This window comes from Camelus ferus, chromosome 28 (assembly GCF_009834535.1).
Source record: "Camelus ferus isolate YT-003-E chromosome 28, BCGSAC_Cfer_1.0, whole genome shotgun sequence".
NCBI lineage: Eukaryota > Metazoa > Chordata > Mammalia > Artiodactyla > Camelidae > Camelus > Camelus ferus.
Window position 1 is genome coordinate 8,077,139 of NC_045723.1, and position 14,237 is coordinate 8,091,375.

Consider the following 14,237-nt stretch of genomic DNA (forward strand, 5'->3'; position numbering starts at 1 on the left):
GCCTCATCTCTTACTGCATCCTCTTTGCCTGTTGTCTGAACACATGCATACCTTGTGACTTCACTGTGCCCTCCTTCCCTTTGCTCCTTCTGTTCTGCTTTCCCCTTTCCCTGCCATGTACCCTGGGACTCCAAATTGTTTTAGAAACTCAGCTCAGTCACCTCTTCAATGGAACTTATTTGTGCTCCCAGCAGAGGTGCTCACTGGCCTCCCTTGGGCTCTCATGTATAAAAGGTGGGTGGGGAGAGTGTCTACCCCAACAGTGGTTGTGGGGCATTAGTGGCATAAAATGATATAAAGCATGGAACTCTGCCTGGTGCAGAATCGACACATAATGTGTGTTAACTGTTTGTATTAGTTCTTCAGGCATCTCTGCCATGAAGATCATCGTCATCTGTGGTGTCATTTATGTCCACATTTCCCTGGGCTTACTGGATATGAGCTGTGTCCTATTCACTCTGTATCTCCAGTACTTAGTATTATGGTAAATAAATGAAGGAAGGAAACTTGTCTCGGCTACATTTTTCAGACACTCTCCTGGAGTTTTATAGGCAAAAAAATACCCTTCTATTATTTCGCTTCATCCTTAAATTTGTTCCATACACAGCAAACTTTTTAGAGCAGTAAAACTGTTGTCTATGATACAATAGTGACAGACACATGACACTAGACATTTGTCAAAACCCATATAACTGTGCAACACAAAGAAAGCCTTCGTGTAAATGATTATTATTAGTTAATAACAATGTGTCATTATTGATTCATCAATTGTAATGAATATTCTACGTGAGTGCAAGATGTTCATCATAGGAGGAACTGAGAAGGTGGAAGAGGGAGGGGTATGTGGCAGTTCTCTGTACTTTTTGTTCAGTTTTTCTGTAAACCTAAAATTGCTCTAAAAAAATAAACTCCATTATTTCAAAAAGTAGCCTCCTGAAGCCATGAGCAGTAGTGGATGGCATTACCCGAAAATCAGAGAGGTGGTGTAGTTGGTCCAAGGACACAAAATTAAAACAGTCAAGAGACAAGATTTAAATTTTCTTATGCAGCACTTGGCATAGTTAGTACAGGACGAATTTCTAATCTCCATTCAACTTTTGTGAGGGATAAAGCAACCTCATCATTGACATTCTCCTTCCGGCACTTTTGGAAAGTAAGTCTTAGGTGGAGTGGAGTTTATTAGGGACTGCATGACAATACCCTTCACAGGACTAATTTAGAGTCTTTATGACCCAGTAGAGGCTGTCAATCCTAAGTTATTTGACGTTTAATTCCTGCTGATGTAAATTTTATATGACAAATAGTTTCATTTAATTGTGTCACCTCTGGCTTATATATACCATAAAAGGTTTCCATTTTAACAGCCAGCAACAAAAGAGCTCTGGTGGAGAGGAATAATGTCGCGAAAACTTGCAAGGGCACGGCTGGCTCTCTGGGGGAGGTCTCTCGAGGGAGGTGGCTTTGGGCACAAGCACACTGCGCCCGTGCTTGCGCTGAGTGCCTGGACTGGCCAGGGTACTGTCTGTTTCCTTGACTGCGGCGCTCTTCTTCCAGCCCTGAGTCCACACGCCTGCCCCTCCGCTGCTTCATCCCATCCACTGATGGATTTCATGCAGAGAGAACTTGCTTTGTAATGTGCTCTGGCATGCACTGATAACGATTTCATGGAACTCCTCTAACTTTGTATTTTTGTTTCTTTATGTAAAACCACTGTGTTAAGGGATGGTGACATGACTGAATCCCATTTAATATTGAGAAGTACAGCCTGGTATTTATGTATCAACAAACTATTTATTGAGTGTCTACTCTATGCGAGGCTGTGCAGTAGATACTATGGAAAATGGGTGGGCTCTGTCCCCAAGAAGCTCTCAGTCTACTGGGAAGATCTGATATACCTATATAATGAGACAACAGTAAAAGACATATGTGTGCAGCACTGTATGGCTTATTAAGGACTTTCATGTGCCCATTATGACAACACTGTCTGGGGGAGTAGAGTGTATTTTATTGGTGGTAACTCTGAGGTCAGTGGTGTGACAGTTTGTCTTCTACTTCCAAGATCTGGTGCTCTGTCCTCATTATGCTTTGTGCCCAAGCTTTTGTACACTATACAGGGTCCCCCAATGAAATGTGAATTCTTTTAAGATGCAAATAACACAAAGTATATGTTACTCTTATGTAAGCCATTGTTGACAATGCTTTGGTTCCAATGGTGGGTAATTCTTACATTTCTAATTATAAGGAAATCAAAGTAGGGACTGGTTAATGTTGGTTCATTCTACATAATAAAATACTTGTTAATATCCCACTATCCAAATGTGTGTGGATTTTATTAGGATACCCTATATATTTGACATTCCTCATCTTCAGTTTACTATTCCTTCATACCACCAACATTTGTGTACTTAAAAGTTCTGTCCTCTATGGAAAGCAGTGCTACCTGGTAAATCTTTGAGGTTGACTTTCATTACTTGTGCCTAGTATTTCTTACTTATTCCACCTCATCCATTTTTCACACCTCTCTGGGCTTTCTTACCCAGCTCCCTGCCTGGAGAGGCGGACCTGCGGAACTATGTCAGAGCGCTCCTGTGCCCACGGGAAGAAGCATCCGATGGGATTTGGCCGGTGGCAAGTCAGAGGGAGGGAAGCGAGGGAGGCCAGGGTGCTTATCCCCCGGGCTCTACCACTTTGAGGTCATCCTGGGCTGACTCCACTGATCCTCATAAGGTGGCCGTCTCTTCCTCCTGCGTTGTCTTCTCCTTGTCCCGCTACTTCTAGGAGGAGTAACAGCTATTTACAAAACAGACGTACCTATTTACAAAGCCAACACTTCATCTGTAAACGATTCCTGTATTCAGTCCTCTTTCAGTTGCCCTAATCTGAGTGTACCTTTGGCTTCCTGCTGGGACTCTGTTTTCTACTGAGATCTTTAAAGAGTCCATGAGCCTTGAAAGGTCCGTTCTCCATGCAACAGCTTCTCCCCTGGCTTGTCCTTTCCACAGGCAGATGTTTTGAAAAGTGAAAATAAGCACAGTGGCCTCAGAAAGAAAACTCAGGCAAAATGAGGAGTGGAAAAAGTTAACGTGATGGGAGTGGTGGTGTGGGAGTGGAGGTTAGTGACGTTGGGGTATTTTGAGATACACAGGAAAAATTTCCCCTCGGAAGGTCTATTTCTAAAACGCATACATATGTATATTAGGAAAATAGCATGGTGCGATGGGACGGGAGGGGCTTGGGAATAAATTTGTGATTCACTACTTATATAGTTTCATCATCTGTTAACTTCTCTGACGTTCAACAGCCTGATCTATAAAGTGCGGATAATACTGTCTTTAATAAATGGTAAGTATTCCTATTAGTCATTGAGGTTTAATTATATTTTAGATGTGTAGAAATATATTTTTCCTATGGAGAAAAATGTTTTTGGGGGGAACCTCATTTTTGTGTCATACAGAAGAGGAAATAAAGATCAATGTTTACCCTGAAAATTAAGTTCTTCCCCAAATATCCATCAGTCATGGGCAGACTAGCCACAGTTGGCAGAGTCTCCATTGGTGTTACCTTACCACGAGAGAACCTTGTGGAAGAAGGGTTCTAGGATCGATGACACCACTGTGTATCACTAAATGCATCTCTCAGCAAAAGGTTTATTAAGTAGCTGAGTGCCCGCTGCATTTTTGCAAGGCTTTATGTTAGGTTCTTCACGTATAAAAAATAAATAAGCTGTGACCCTTGCGTTCAAGGGGACCTCAGGTCTGTTGGGCAGCAGGACAGGAGCTGACTTAACCAAGGTCAGGGTCATATCTTAGTACCCTTTGTCTCCCCCGTGCTACTATACCCTCCCCCATCCATTCTGAGCCTGTATCATAAAATCTTGTTGAATCTGAGTAAGCTGATAACCAGCAATGCCAGGCACAAGAAGAGAGACACCGAGAACATTAGACATTCAAAGCAGAGACAGCTCTTCGTGGCCTTAAAATTCCACAGGGGTGGAGGAAATGGCTCTGGGCCTTGATAAATGTGTACATTTGGGTAGGTTTGGAGAGGCAGGGGTAACACTTTAGGGGACTGTCTAATTATTTACTTAGTATAGATTTATAGAAATCAAGTTACCGAGTAAAGTGGGATGAATTTTAATAGGAAATGATTTACAGGCACAAATTTGCATAGTTTTGATTTTAATAGGATTCGATTTACATATACCCTCCAGAAGAGTGTGCTAATTTTTTTTATCACAACCAGCAGTATGTGGAAGTACTATTCCACCATAACTGTATTAGCATAGTGTGTTACCACTGGGAAACAGTTACCCCTTATGTGCTAGGAGACACTGCATCTCAAGTATTGTTACGCATTAGGTGAGAATTTTAATTAATTGAGCAAGCACAGGGTGGAACAGAGGTCCCGGGACGGTACTGCGGTAAGGGGCACAAGGACAATTGAGGCGGGTAGAGAGATGGGAGGGGGCGTGATGGCGAGGACCCTGGCTGAGGGTGGGCCTTGTCAGGGTCACTGTCCATGGTGGAGTGGGCAGGAGGCCAATGGGCTATGAGAAGTGAGCCAAGTACAATTTTCAGGAATCGTGCTGTGAAGGGTGTATTCTGCCGGAATAGGCATGGTGAATGGAAACACATTTGTCTTCCAGCAGGGAGGCAGCCAGCTGGGGATCTTGGATGTGGGGCAATTATGAGTGAGGAAAATGTGTGGTGTGTGCCTTAAGGCTACAGGTCAGAGTCAGTGCAGCCAAGGAGGCTAAAAACTGGGAGGTTGAGGGTCGAATGCATTAACAGTAATTTTTTGATGTATCTGAGGATGAGGTCCAGCTTTGCAGGATAACCAGGCATCACTTAGGACCATAAACAGGAGGAGTGTTCAAGGAAACATCGTGGAATATTGGGGAAGAAGGGGACCACTGGGGGAAAGTGGAATCTTGGGGAGAGGAAGTGTGGCTTCAGGAAAGAGGCTACCAGGGGAGGCGTTAGGACTGGGATCAGCTTGTTTAGGTATCAGGGAGCCAGTAGTGGTTGTTGGTTAAACATAGGGCTGGCTCCTCCATGAAGGAGTCATTTGTCATTAATTAATTAGTCATTTAATTAGTCATTTAAAGACTGGGCATTTTAAACTTTGAGTGCCTCAGTTTCCTTACCTGCAAGATAGGACTTTAAAAAGCGAGTTGAGATGAGACGGCACATGGAACACGAGCAGAGCGGTGTCTGGCGCACAGTAAGTGGTCAGAAGCGTTGGCCGCCTTTGTGGGGATAGTGTTGTGGTTGGAGGTGGTATTTTTTCTGGTGACTGTTACGTATGCTGTTGGTGGAAAAGGTGTTTGTGTGTTGTTATGACATCAGGGATCAGAGGGATAGAGCTGAGAAGCAGGCTGGAGGCCCATGTTTTCAGCAGGGGTGTAAGGGCACTGGTCTCTAATTCCTTCCAACAACTGCAGAATGCTCCAGGGCATGCTGGAAGAATACTTCGGTGCCCTTTATGGGCATCTCATCCAATTAGCATTCTTCCAAACCTCCCCAGTCTTTGGATGTCAGAGTCCTTTTATATACAGAGTGGCTCTCAGAAAAGAAGCAAGGCAGGAATCGGGGTAAATACTCCACATTTGCTGCAGACTTTGTCTTGCTGGGAAGAGAGGAAAAGTCTGGACTGACTTTTTGAACTTAGCCCTAGTACCACTCTTTCTGGTAGGCGTCTGGGGATACCAGGCTGACTGCTGCCTGCCCGTTGTGAAACCCAGGGGCCCCTCAGTGCACGTTTGCAATCTTGGCTTAATCTTGGCTTTCTGCTCCTGTATTTGGGGATATATAGGGGTGTTGTCTGTGTCGATGGGCTTCGCTCCGTAAGATGAGCTTATGAGCTTTGCAGGGTTCGCCTGTTTTTAGGACCCTTTGGGTCCTCAGTTTGTCATTCCTGTTTATCTGTTTAGTCTGTGATCTTTATTTCATTTTATTATTTTCTGGTGTGGCCTGATCAAAGCACGTGAACATTTCCTGACAAATTTTAGCCCAGAGTCTATAGCTTCTGCTGTGTGTAGTATTGTTCCCCACTTGTCTAGAGCCACCGTGACGGGAGGGGTCTGTGTCTCATGATGATTTGAATGCTGGCTGACGGGCTCCCACCTTTGGTGTTCGCAGAGACACAAGGGCCCCAAACAGCCCGAGTCCAGACTCAAGGTGCATGTCTCAGTGGGGTGATGGGAAGAGAGCTTTCTTAACTTTCGAATCAAAGGCCCTTCCTCCTTAGATGAAACTAAGTTGCAGTGAATAAATACATTGGATCATTATTTGGCCACAATCAGCTTCGTCACAAATCAGTTTATAACATTCATTCTGTGTTGGCAGGGCCAGTGACCCTGGTTGGTGAGAAGAATTTACCAAAGGCGAAGGAACGTTTAAGAACAAAGGAAGGTTTAATGGTTATGCTGCTCTGGGCAACAGTGGGCCACGTAGGCGAGAGGTGCCTGCGTGTCCGCCGGCAGGAACATGCAGGGTCTTGAGTGAGGAAGGGGCTGTGGACACAAAGGATAGGGAGCAGATTTCTGATTGGCTAGAAGTGAGGTAAGGGCCTTTGGCATATGGGGGGATAGTGGATTTATGGCCCCAGGAAGATGGAGACACGGGCTGACACAAGCAAGGTAGTGGGATTTATGATTCCGATGAGGAGGAGACATGGGCTGAGACAAGCCTGCCTGGGCTGCGGTGAGGCCGGTCACTTCCCAGGGCTGTTAGTTCTGCTACGGCAAGCGCGTCAGGAAAAGGTGGACTTTGTCCTTTGAGGGACTGCAGGCAGACATCTGAGAGCCCAGGACCGGGGGTCACAGGCCCTCGGCAGGCGCCAGTGGGCACTGCGTTCTGTTGTAGGTTTTGTAGTAGGACAGGCCACTTCTGACAAAGGGGCAGGAGCCAGAAAAGGTCCCGGGACCTGCCTAGGAAAGGAGGGTGTGACGTGTCACCACAACTGGGGTTCCAGAGAGCGGAGAAAATGGCCACAACGCTCGCTGTGTTTGTTTCTGTAGGTGATGGTGGTGGAGGAAAGAGGAGGCCTGTGAAAGGGGACGAGGGAGCTGGAAAGATCATCACAGATCCTTGCTTCTCAGTCAAGGACAGTCTTGACCTGAACAGCATTACCTTGGGTTATTCACTGGTGTCAGCAAATCAGCGTAAGAAACCTTACAACCCCTCATTCCCTGCGCATCTGGGGGAGGGGCTCCCAGTGCAGAAGAGGAGCTCAGGAGGCTTTGGGTGACACACCGATTGTTCCTTTCCCAGAACAAGAACGATTCTCTCCCGTTGGCTCATTGCTTGGCGAGCTGCACCAGGGCTTAGTTCATAAATTATTAGCTGCTGTGGGCTCAGTGGGTCAGGGGTGGAGTGAAAACTTGCCTTTGTGTGTCAGACACATAACCCATTGCATGTCCGCAGAAGAGAGAAGAGGGATGTGATTGCCTTTTTTTCCCCAGGCAAAATAATTACATTAGAAACATACAGACATTGAAATATAAATGGTCAATAATTACATGAACTTTCCATTTTGCTAACAGTCAAATAAATAAAAAAAAATACCAGTAAGATACAACTTTTCAGCTGTCACGTTGGTAAAATTATAATTGCTTTGTCAATATACACTAACCTCCTCACAGTCCCCAGGGTGCACTGTATACACCTCTGATTCCAAACCTTTTTCCCCCAGTTTTGTTTCCTGTCCAGTCTCACACATCCATTCGCATTCTGCCTTCTTTACCTTTTCTTCCTGTACCCATACAAACTCGTGTTTTTTTCAGCTCTGATGGTCTGTTTCTGAGTATGATGTTCCGATTTGTTGATTTCCTTCTTGAAGTGTGATGCTCAAATTTAAACACAAGACATCAGATGTGGTCGAATAAATGTTATCTAAAAATAAAACAACAGTCATTTCCCAGCTTCTGATTGGGTTTGTGCTGATGCCATTGAAGGTGGCAGCCACAACCCACAATGACTCTTTGTCCCCTGAAGCTCCTGGACTTTCCTCCTGAGTCGCTGCTGCGTCTGTTCTTACCCCAGCTGCTTTGTGCAGTTGGCTGTTTAGATGCAAGTGTAGGAACTTATATTTCTTTTTGTGAAAATGACATCTTGTAAGATTCAGCTCATCAGTCTGGCCTGTTAAGATACATTTGAAACTGGATGGTAAGACATTAATTTTCTTTTCAGCCTAGTATCATCCATGTGGTGGAGGCATGTGGCCAGGATCATATTAAAATGTTGAAAAAGACGTAACTGAACACACACTCAAGTTCAGGGTGCCTGTGCTAAAGCTGATAGGTTCAAATCTCAAACCTAGTTCAGGTCTACAGGAGCTGGAGGACCACTGAGCTCCAGCCTTCTCCCAAAGTTACCTTCCCATGCCCCTTCCCCTGCCTGAGTTCTCTGCAGTTCATCCCGACCATCTCTCCTGTCCTCCTCTGATCCTACACTCACGTAAAGGACTGGAATGCCTCCTTTCTAAGCTGTTCCTGTCCTTTGTGGATGACCAATGACTCAAGTCCACATTAATGTCTCCTATTCCTGGACCATCCTTTTCGGCCCTAAGTATATATACCTCTCATTACTAAAATAATTATCACACTAACACTAGTTAATGTTGCTTGAGCCTTTAACATATACCTGACACTATGCTGAGTGTATTATGCACATTATCTGATCTACCTTCTGGTTAAGCATACCGCTACTTAGAAGATGAATCTACATGCTGTAGATTTTACAGTACAGCTGCGTGCTGGTTGCCCCATTTTATAAATGAGGAAGCTGAGGCTTAGAGAGTTGAAGTCACCCATCCAGGCTCATCTTGTGTCACAAGATGTGTCACAGCTTGAAAATAGATCTTTCTGCACCTTCATGAGTCTCCTCCTTTGGGTTGTGAAGTCTTTGGAGACTGGTTTCAAATTTCTATGTCTTTCTACCCTCAGAGATACCTCATAGGGTACTGACATGAGCATACAGTGGGGCTTAATATACATGTATTGAACTAAAGAGTAAATGCATGGATGAAATAGGGGCTTTACAATACTCTTTTTCTTCTTAGTAGTATGCAAACATCTGGAGACTTTTTTTCAAGGTGAGAGAGATGATAATATACACTTACCTGGAATGCTGCTGTTAACACTGCATTAATTTGTTAAGGCCGCCATTAAGTGCCACAGACTGGGCGGCGTCAACAACAGAGATTTATTGTCTCATGATTCTGGAGGCTGGAAGTCCAAGCTCCAGGTGCTGATAGGGTTGGTTTTCTCTTAGACCTCTCTCTCCTGGGCTTGTTGATGGCAGTCTTCGCCCTGTGTCTTCACAAGGCCTTCCCTCTGTGTCTGTGTCTCAGTCTCCTCTTGTTATAAGGACGGCTGTCATACTGGATTAGGTTCCACCCAATGACCTCATTTAACCTTAATCACCTCTTTAAAGATGCTGTTTGCAAGTATAGTCACTTTCTGGGTTCTTGGGGATTAGGACTTCAACATATGAATTTGGGGAGGGGGTGCAGTTGGGGCAGTAACACTTGCAAGCACAATCCAGTGAACATCATGAAGGTTCCAGAATGTGTATCCATCTTGGACGCTTTCAGCCAGTTTTAGTGCTAATGGATTTGTGATAAACGAGGGGAAAACTCAGTCTGCCCTTTGGACATAGTCTTCTCAGCATTTTGATCTTTTCCTTTTAATCAAGTCAAAAGTATATTCTCGATATCTGGGGATCTTTGTTCCTTTTCTAAAAGTGAAGTCAACAAAGTTAGTAAGGAGAGATAGGGAAAAGTCTACTGAATGAGAAGACTCTAATAAAGAGGCTAATTTCCCCCGGGCATTTTGCCTCCCTAACTGGGCTCTCTCTGCATGTTTTACTTAAAAACATTTAAAATTAACATTTGACAAAGCTGACATCTAAGATGTTGAAAAGTGATCTTGGGATATCGTGTGCCTAGATTGTTATTGTTACTCTATTCTCACCGCCAGTTTGAACCTTGTTTCTTCTTAATCTGTCATTTGCCTGTGCCACTCGGATATTCAGGACCTGTCAAAGTTTTGTGATTTCAAGGGTGCCTAGGAAAATGATGGCTGCTGTCCCGCTCTTAAAGTCCAACCCTTTAGCTTAACTTTGATTCCAATTAAAGTACAGATGAGGGTTATGCTAAGTTATTTACACTTCAACCTGACTGAAAGCTCTAATAAGGGCAAGGGCATAGAATAGTACGAGAGTCACAAAAATGGGTTTGGGGGCCCAGAAACTGGAAGCTTGGGGCACAAAAGACAAGCTCACCTGCCATTCAGTGTTGACCAGAGTTGACTGTTCCTTAGGGGTGCTTACGAAAGACCCGCAATACAAGATCTATCAGGAGTCTCTCTGATGAGGGATGCTGGCTCCTTGAATTTGTCACCTAATTCTTTGTAACAAATGACTGCAAACTTAGGGACTTAAAACAACACCCATCTATTATTTCACAGTTCTGTAGGTCAGCAGTCCAGGGGTGCTCGACTGGGTTCCCTGCTTTTGGTCTCTTGAGGTGCTGAAGTCAAGGTGTTGGCTGGGCTGGGTTCTTGGCTGGGCTCTCGGAAGGATCCACTTCCAAGTTCCGTCAGGTTGTTGGTAGAATCAGTTCTTTGCAGTTGTAGTTCTGAAGTTCCTGTTTCCTTGCTGACTGTTGGCTGGGGTTTGCCCTCGATCCTTGGAGACTGTTCACATCACTCCCTTGGTTTTGTTCATCTTCAAATCGGTATCAGTCATCGAGTCCTTCTCATATTTGGAATCTCTCTGAGTTTCCATCTGCCTTCGTTTCCTCCCAGCAGCTGGAGAAATGTCCATGCTTTCAAAGGCTAATGTGATTAGATTGGTCCTATCCAGAAATTTTCCATATTTTAAGGTCACCTAGGGACTTTAATTACAACTATAAAATCTTTTCACAGCGGTGCCAAAATTAGTTTGATTGAATAACCTTGGACCAGAAATTTTCTTGGATGAGGGGAGCTTTATAATTTTTCCTATCACATTCCTCTTAGACACATCTTGGTCCAGCAAACAGCATCCTACCTCCAGCCTGTGCCTGCATTACCCAAGGAAATCGAGGGTTAATCTGAGGCTGCTTATAAGCTCTGGAATCTAGTCAATTGTTTCTCATGGGTTTGTCACAGTTCACTTTGTGTATAATCAATTCGTAGTCCATAATTTCCTCTCTTAAGACAACTACAGAGCACTGTGAAGTCTGCAGTGCCTTGGGGCCGTCCTGTTGACCAGGGTTGGACCTGTGCATAGAGGGAGCAGGATTTGCTTCATGGTGTGTTTGAAAGACACCTTTATGTCTCTCTGATTTGCATCTAGGACTGCCCACCCCCTCCCCAGAGGACTTCTGGCAAATGGCAGTTCAGCCTTTTTTCTTGAGTTTCCAGCTTCCCACCACTCCGTAAAGAAAGCCTTTCCGCTGCAGTCAGCTGCAGCCATTACAATATTCTTAAATCGATCGCAAATTTGCCTCCCATTGGTCTCAGTTCTGGCACTGCGGAGGGTAGACCGTTCTGATGGCTCTTTTTTTGGTCTTATTCTATTTCCTGTTTTTCTATTTTTCCTTCTTTGGGAAGCAGCATATGTCTCAAGTCAGCTGAGATTCAGACCCTGATCTCCCTCTCAAGCAAAAATAAATGCTGCCCTTCTTAGATTTTTTTCCCCTCCTTCACATCTGCTCTGGACATTTCTTTAATGCACATTTCAGATGACGGTAGCTGCACCGGCCTGTGTGTTCCAGAAAGTGGCATCTGATGCAGATCACAAATACCTGGAAACCTGCTTAGTGCACCAGGAAGAGTGTGCTCTGCTCACCCAGTGGGATTGGAGAATGCCGTGGTTTGGGGGGAGAGGCTGTGCGGAGTGCGCCTGGTGTACTGTGTTCAGGGTGGTCGTGATGATGACCTTGTATCAGGAGCTTTGTGAGGTGGCAGACAGCCAGAGATCTTTATTGCGAAGAAGCACAAACTTCCATTTTTGTGTAGAATGAGGTGACTAGTTAACAGTGAACCGGAAGCTGAGGTGACCTGGGAAATTTCAGGGCTCATTTGCATCCTATGCAGGCCTTGAAGGATATGTGCACGTAGCATCCTGTGTGCTATGAGCTTGTGCTTAGTGTGACGGCATTCAGGGCTACAGTGGGGGGCAAACACGCAGTTCAAGGATATTCCATGTGCAAGCAGTTATCAGCGGATGCCACCCTGCGCTTTGAGATGTGAGTGAAACTGTCTTGACACCCCCTTGAACATCCTGTGGGAAGTTCAGTGCCCACACCAAGATTTCTGTGCATTCCTGGGAGTTTCCGCCTCACAGGCACTTCTGAATCAGAGCGCCTGTCTCCCCATACCCTTACCCCCCATCAGTCTCATTTTCTTGTCCTGTTCCTTCTGCTCTGTGCTTATCCAGCTCCAGAACTTAGCATTTCCCCTTGCTTCCCCCCCAAACTGGTCACACAAAGCATTTAAAACTGTCACAGGTTTTATAGATGCATTGGGGAGGAGAGAAGGTGATTTACGGTAACATTAATAATTTTAATTGGGATATTGGATATTCCTGTTCTTTTTAAAAACACAGCAGCTTTTTTTCTTATTGTTTATTAGGGGTACACGTGTATTCTCTTACCTTACTAACATTATTAATTCTAATAGCTTTTCTTGTAAGTTCTCTTGGGTTTCCTATAGTACAATCACATTGTCTGCAAAAAGTGACACTTTTATTTCTTCCTTTCAAATTATTAGCCCTTTTATTTCTTTTCATTTCTTTGTGGCGCTGGCCAGGGCCTTGGTTTAGTGTGGGATACAGGTAGTTATATTACATATCAATTTATTCCCTTTTATCACTATTGTATTTTCAATCTCGGAGGGGGTGGCTGTCCCTGTTCTTAAAAGTCCTTCAGTTACCCTGTCACTGGGATTTTCCCACTGGTCACCTTCCTGTGGAGCCAACCTCTTGCCATGTTTCTTTGCCTTTCTCTCTTCCCTTCCCATCTCCCTCCCCCTCCCTTCTTCAAGTGCCCCCAGTATCTGTTCATTTCTCACATAAAACTATTTAGCTATCAATTTGATCCACCGTCTTCTGAACCATGGCCTCACCCACTATACTCAGAGGGACTTCCTTATGCATAGTTCCAGCACTCTACAGAATAAGCCTAAACATAGATGATCCTTTATGGGAACTCTTGAAATAAAACAATCTCCATCCACTCCACATTACTTATTACCTAAAGGGAATTTACTGTGAAATTCTACGGCTACCAGGGCTGCAATGATTGGCATACTGGTCTCCTTCTAGACTAGAAGCTCTTCTAGGGCTGAGCCCTTCCATGTCACTTCTGTGTTATTATCTGTGCACATACAGCCCCTCACAGCTCCTCAGCATAAAGGAGATGCTCAGGGTAAATTAAAACTGACTTGGCCAATGTTCTCCTTCTGGATCTGCAGGGAGTACCCTTTGAGGGTTTCCATAGATGAAAAACTGAGTCCTGAAGAGGTGCCCCATTTGGACCTGCGAGACCAACGCCAGAGTCTAAGCCCATAGCCATCACGCACGTCGCCTGGTTCCCGTCTTCTCAGCCCTGGCTGCGTGGCAGGATTGTTTGAGGAGCTTTAAGAAAGAACCAGTGACCAGGCACCCCCACCCCCCACCCCATGAAATTCCAATTTAATTGCCTGAAGTGGGGCGTAGACATCGATCCTTTTTATAGCTCCCCAGGCAATTCACAGGGCAGCAGGGGCTGAGTACGAAGGCAGAGCAGGCATGCGATGAACTTGTGTTGAATCTCAATCAGGGGACTCAACCTTAGATGAGAAAATGTGCCCAAATGCATTTCAGAGCTAAGCCCTGCACACATATAAGAAGGTCTATTTGATATTTAAGTCGGTACTTATCCAGGGTCTTCTTTGTTCATACCATGGACTAGAGAAACAATTATATACGGTCTCTCTTAAGCAGGAGATGGGTGGAGGGGAGCGGGAGGAGGAGCATTTCCTCCCTGGCTTTGTTTAGCATCGCCAGGGCATGGTAATAATAAAAAGCAGACTGACTTTTGGTTGGTTTTATTATTCTAAAATTCTCTCCTCTCCTGTCCTGCATCACTTGGTATGTTGCCGCTGCTGCCTTTAAGTATATCATCCAAATTACAAATTAAATGTGTATATAAGTAAAATTATTTACCATCAGTATGTATAAATACTGTATAGTATAGTAGGATTATAT